The 6370-nt window shown below is 44.3% G+C and overlaps 1 protein-coding gene across 1 annotated transcript in view; it reads left to right on the top strand.

The window, feature by feature from the left end:
• The first annotated feature begins 4316 nt into the window (after nucleotides 1–4316).
• Nucleotides 4317–6370, top strand: part of VPRBP (Vpr (HIV-1) binding protein) — a 123486-nt gene continuing 121432 nt past the window's right edge. The window contains exon 1 of the mRNA XM_006873556.1: nucleotides 4317–4432. The gene's annotated coding sequence lies outside the window, so the exon portion shown is untranslated. The remainder of the gene's footprint in view (nucleotides 4433–6370) is intronic.

Consider the following 6370-nt stretch of genomic DNA (forward strand, 5'->3'; position numbering starts at 1 on the left):
ATTTTTTATGCTTTCTGATTGCCTCCAGGTAGATGTGATTAGGAAATGGGCTTCCCTTTTCACTCTTCTTGAGAAGTTTCAAGATGCCACTGTTGGTCGTTTTGATGTAACCTTAGGATTTAATTTTCAGCTTATTTCCTCTTTTGTCTGCTTGTTCTGCTCCACAATCCCTGTTCAGGCCCCTTTTCTAGTTATAAACAGTTCAGGGACGGCTGTGGCCGTTTGGGTTTAATTGGAAACTGTCTCTTTAAATTTTGAGAAGATCTGTGCACATGCGTAGTAGAACCCTCCGAGGGTGGGGCTGGAGTATCCGCTAGCTCAGGCACCCCTATAGTTACCAGAATGGAGGTGTTCAGACAGCAAGGGACCAACAAACAGATAACAAAAGAAAAGAATGTCCACACGTTTATTTCCATGGTTCTGCCAGGCATCTATGGCCGCTCCGATCCTTCCCCCGCTTGTTTCACCCAAGATGGCGGCTCCTGGAGCATCTGAGCATTCCGAACTAGAAAGCAATGGATTTCTTGCTTCTGCCACAAATTCCCCCAGCTGTAAGCCTTCCAACCTTCTAAATATTCATTTATATGTGGTTCAAGGAGCTCTGGTAGCATAGTGGTAAGAATCGGGCTGTGAGCCGCAAAGTCAGCAGTTTGAAAGTACTGGCTGTTTTGCCTGAAAAAGATGAGGCTTTCTGCTCCTGTAAAGATTTACAGCCTCGGAAACCCTTTACAGGGTCGCTATGAGTTGGAACCGACTCCAAGGCACACAACAACAACAACAACATGTGGTTCAGAGTCCTGGGACCATCCCCTGATCCTGCTTGCTCTGGTATTCTGTGTTGTTGCTGGTGGAACTCTTCACTGCACTTCCTCCCAATCCGCCATCTTGTTGGTATCGATTCGCTCCCTATAGTTTTGAATGGCTAATTTTTTACAAGTAGACTGCAAGGACTTTCTTCCATTTAAAAATATTTTATTGAATTTTAGGTGGAAATTTTTGTAATAGATTGTTGTTGTTAACTGCTTTTGAGTCAACTCTGACCCAAAGCGACTCTATAGGGTTTCCGAGGAACAGCTGGTGAGCTTGAACCACCAAGCTTGCAGTTCAAAGGGCTTTGCAGTCTGCCTCATTAACCCACAGCATCACACCAGGATTCCATGTAATAGATTAGGTTTCTATTTAACATTTTTTATACAGCTGGTTACTTGATATTAGTTATAATATTTTACAATGTAACCATTATTTCTATTGTTCATTGTTTCCACTGATCTAGTTTCCCTTCTCTTCCTTGCCTTCTCATCATTACTTTTGGGGAAATGTTGACTGTTTGATCACATATAATTTGGTTGTTTAAGGGACACATCATGAGTGGGTTTTATTGTTTATTTGAACTCTAGGAGTGGCAGACCTTTCTTTTAAGGTGCCTCTGGTGGGCTTGAAACTTCAAACTTACAGTTAGCAGTCAAGTGCATGAACTGTTAACAAGGGTCAGGGCCATTAATGTTAGAGGCAAAATTCCAGAAGCAAAGAGCAGTGAATTCTGTGTGTTGTGGAGGGAAAAAGGGTTGTAGAGGGATTATTTTGTCTGTAATGTTGCCGTTGCACATTCTGAATCTTGTGCCTTGAATGTTGTTGCTGAAAGGTGGCAGTGAGTCAGCTCCACTCAAAGTGAACCCTGTGTAAAACAGACTGAAACCCTGCCTGGTCCTGTATCAGCTTGACAATCGTTACTGTGATCCATTGTTGCAGTCACTGTATCAATTCATCTCATCAAAGGGCTTCCTCTTTTTGAACTCATGCACATGGCCCTTGACACCATATACCTTGAGTTGTTGTGAAGTGCCGTCGAGTTGATTCCGACCCATAGTGACCCTGTATAGGGTTTCTGAGGAGCAGCTGGTGAGCTTTGCAGTCTGGCACAGCTACTCCAAATGATAGTTAAATGGAGAAAGGTCTCTTTTCTAGAAAGAGGGGGCTGGGGTTCGGTGGGGAATAGAATCAGGAGCCTGAGCATGGTAGTCTGCTCACTGCATCTCCTGCTATCCATTTGGAAATATACAGGTTGGTCCAGGAATTTGCTTAATTTTGGGCCTTAAGGCTGGGCAGGATTTTGTCAGGTGGGGATTCTGCCCAACTATGGAGTTATGTGTATTGTTCATGTCCCTAAGGAAGAATCCCTGACTGAAAGCCAGGAGTCATTCTGGTTCTGCTGCTAAATTTGTTATGCAACGCTAGCTAGACAAGTTACTCATCCTCTCTGGGCCTCATTTTTCCCAACTGTAATTGAATGAGATGACCTCTGAGTTCAGTCCAAGCAAAAGTCCTGGTTTTTCATTTTTCCTTTTCCTCTGCCTCAGATTTAATAATTAGGAATAAATATTTATTGATGCCTACCGGGTGGATCTTGAACAGAAAGATACAGAAAAAACAGTGCCACCAGGTTTAATGAGTGCTGTGATTTCTGATATTTATTCTTGTTAGAAATATTTGCTTAGATTCTGGTATGTTCTAGGTATGGGAGCAAGACAGAGGCTCTGCTTGCACACAGCATAGAATATATATTTAAAAAAAAACAAAAAACAGAAGAAGCTGACAGAGGGAGCAGCCATCCCAGGTTGGAGGGGAAAATAAAGGAAGAAAACAGCTGCTGAATGAGGCTTTGAAGGACAGTTGGCTTTTTAATTAATTTATTAATTTAAAAGCATTACAAAGGTTACATAAGTAATTTCTGGCTTTAAAAGAACCAAATAATACAGAAATACATAAAGTAAAATATGCAGATCCCCTTCATTTTCCCCCATTCCTAGGGGAAAACACTTCAAACGTGTTAAATTCTGACATATGTACTTCTGAGTGCCTTTCCAATACATCTATGTGCAAACATTTATTTCAGACATTTATTGGGTTGAAAAGGAGTCCTGGTGTGGCTCTGTAGGATAAGCACTGGGATCTCAAGGTCAGTATGAATTGCAAAGTTGGGGGTTCAAATCCACCAGCTGCCCCTCAGAAACCCTATACAGGGTTGCTATGGGTCAGAACTGACTCTACCTTTAACCACTTAAATTAAAAAAAATTTTAAATTAAAAAATTTTTTTTTTAGTTTAAAAAAACAAAATCATGAGGAATTATTCACTTCACTAAGTGCTCTTGGACAGCCCTCCATCAGTACTACCCTGTTTTCTTATAAACAGTTCATGTTTCTGTACGGTGAAGTACAGATGTAGAACTGCAGGGTCACCAGGCACCTGTGACTTGAATGTGGATAGACAAATTTTGATAAAATCTAATCCAACCAATTGACCTCTAGTTGATTCCCATCTATAGCGACCTATAGGACAGAGTAGAACTGCCCCATACATTTTCCAAGGCTGTTATCTTTATGAAGCAGACTGCTACATCTTTTGGGTGGTGGATTCCAGCAGGTAGTGGGTTCGAACTGATAACCTTTCAGTAAGTAGCTGAGCCACCCCCAGGGTTCCTTCAAATTTTGATAGATATTGACTATCACATTGTCTTGGGTCTAATGTTAGCATTCAAATATTGGAGATGGTTTGCGCTTTGTAGTTTAATGAACTCCGAGACCATGATTCATGAGAACAGAGTTCTAATCCCAGTTCAGCACTCTGAGCCTCACTCCTTCATCTGTAAAAGGGGGCGTTCAACCAAACGGTCTTTGAGCTCCTTCCGTGACTGAAATATACACGAAGTTCAGGAGTTGACCACTGACTCGTCTTCCAATAATTATTGAATACCTACCGTATACCAAGGAGCTTTGATGGCATAGTGGGTTATGTGTTGGACTGCTAAATCCATAACCCACGGCAGAAAGTTGAGGGTTTCTGCTATCCTAAAGATTTACAGTTTCGGAAACCCTATATAGGATTGCTAGGAGATAGGATTGCTAGGAGTCGCAACCAATTCAATGGCACCCAACAATTCAGCACCCAACACAAGGTGCTGAAAAGATAGTAAGCGTTCAAATAGCCTTGCTTTACCAGTCCCTCGCTTCGCTTCCGCTTTCTCAAGAACTCAATGAGTACACATCACTTTGCGTCTACCGTAAAAACGACAAATTCCAGAAGTGATCGTGCACTAATCCAGATTGAGTCACTGCCCTCTAGAAGCCAAACTACATTTCCCAGGCAGCCTCGGGACTTGTCGATTTCCTTCAGCTTGCATTAGCCTTCTTCTCCCGCCCCTACCAGCGAGCCTCGCGCCAAGTTGGCGCGCGCGCAGGGCACGTAGCTAGCGAGTGACGCATAATATGTGGGCCGCTTAGGAGCCGTGGTCGCGCTGTGAGTGTATGTATGTGTGTGTGTGTGTGTGTGTGAGTGAGTGAGGGAGAGAGTGAGTGCGGGAACTGAGGTGGTGTGTGTGTGTGAACTGTGGCCGCTGGCGGGGTCAGGGGTGAGCGGCGGAGCCGCCGGGGAAGGTAAGTGGGGAAAGAGGGAGAAGGCTCTCGGAGAGAGGGGCGGAGAGACAGGGCGCGCGACCGAGAGGGCGGGAGAGTGGGCGCCGGGCTGGGGGAGGGGTGGCACCTGCCTGGGCCGCCGGCGGGGAGTGGGTGGACCGGGTCGGGCTTGCAGAGAGGCCGGGCCCAGGGCCTGACAGGCCTTTTCTCTCCTGATTCCTTTCCTGGGGGCGGGGCCTTCAGATTCTTGCTCAGTCTCCAAAAGAAGCTTCCCGAGACTACTCTTCCGCCCGAAGTAGCGGGTAGGGGCATGCCCACCCCTACCAGGAGGAGGGGCACCCCGAATTCTCGTCGTCACCTTTTTTTCCTCAAGCTTTCCATTCTCTATTCCGTACGGACTGGGGGTATCCATCTTCCCTGCCGTACGGCGGCCCCCTTCCCGGACTCTGTTTCCGCCTCCAATCCCAGTCACCTGGGCGGGCTCTCCACTCCCTCGGCCTCGTGCCACCTCCCCTTCCGCCCGCCCTTCTCTCGGACAGGGTGGGGGGCGGAGCTTTCTGGACACTCCTTCCTCTCGTAGTGTGCAGGTCCCTCAGCGTGGGGCCAACCTCGGATTGCCAGCCAAGTTTCTCGGGAGCTAGCTGGTTTGCGATGTTTCTAGTTTGCAGCAAGGGTGTCAGGTGTTTGCTTAATTCGTTCTTTCTAAACGATTACCACCTGTCTTCCTCTTGCTACAGTGGTTGTACTCTGGTTTCCTCTTTGTTGAGGAAATAGTTTTGAAGTGTTTGTAGTACTTTTTGAGCCCCCAAAGGACTCATCTGTGTCCACTTAATGTTGATCTCAGTTTTTCGTACTTAACATCGGTTCATTGAAGTTTTTTTATTAGTCCACAAGTTTTACTTATTTATATAGCAGCATCTTACTGTTCTAAATGCTTTACTAATGGACAGGGTGAGGGGTTCACTGGCATTGTCACCCTGTAATTTTCTTTTTCCACTTTACTGGCGTTTACCTTTAAGGTTTGTGTATGTATGTTTAGACTCTTTCATTAGAAACTGGTTTGGCATTTTTCTTCTTGATGTCAGGGTTTGGTCTTTGTATATAGCAGTATTCATTACCCATTTTCTAGTGGTGATACATTTTTAAATGTTTAGATAGTAAGGAGCCCTGATGTCTCAGCAATTAAGCTCTTGAGTGATGACTGGAAGGTCAGAGGTTTGAATTTACCAGAAACTTTTTAAGAAGAGAGGAGAGACCCGCGATCACCTCTGGTTAAGGTTGTTGTTTTTAAGTGCCGGCGAGTTGGTTCCGACCCATAGCGACCCTTTTTAGGGTTTATGAGCAGTGATGGGTGTAGTGCTGTAGGCCCAGCTTTGGACTACTAACCACAAGGTTGTTGCTTCAAACTCACCAGTCACAGTCATTCCTTGGAAACCCTATACAGGGTCACTATGATTTGGGACCAACTTGATGGCATTTAATAACATGAGTCAGACTAGAAAGCACACAGCAACAAAGGAGATAATAGAATTCAGGGGAGTGATTTTTACTCGACATCTCTTGGGTAGTTGCTGAACAGTGCTTTGCTGTTTTACCTGTTGTACAGTTGTTAACTTTAGTAGAGGAAGAATTTGGCAGAAAGTACCCATATGTTAATTTGAAATGATTGGAGTTGATTTTGTTTTCTTATGTTGTTTATCTAAAGCAGATGGTCATGGACAGTAGTTATAGGAATTTATACAGATTCTCACATGTGTAGTAACTTTTTGGTAAATTTTTACTTGAAACTTTAAACTTGACACACACACCCCCTCTTATTTTTTTAAACAACAAAGAACGCTTGTTTCAGTATTATAACCTTTTAAGGGACCTATTTTAGGATTGAAGTTGTCAAGGACTTCATTCTTCTTGGATCAACTATCAACATTCATGGAAGCAGCAGTCAAGAAATCAAACGAC

This window comes from Chrysochloris asiatica, unplaced genomic scaffold (assembly GCF_000296735.1).
Source record: "Chrysochloris asiatica unplaced genomic scaffold, ChrAsi1.0 scaffold00246, whole genome shotgun sequence".
In the NCBI taxonomy this organism is placed as follows: domain Eukaryota; kingdom Metazoa; phylum Chordata; class Mammalia; order Afrosoricida; family Chrysochloridae; genus Chrysochloris; species Chrysochloris asiatica.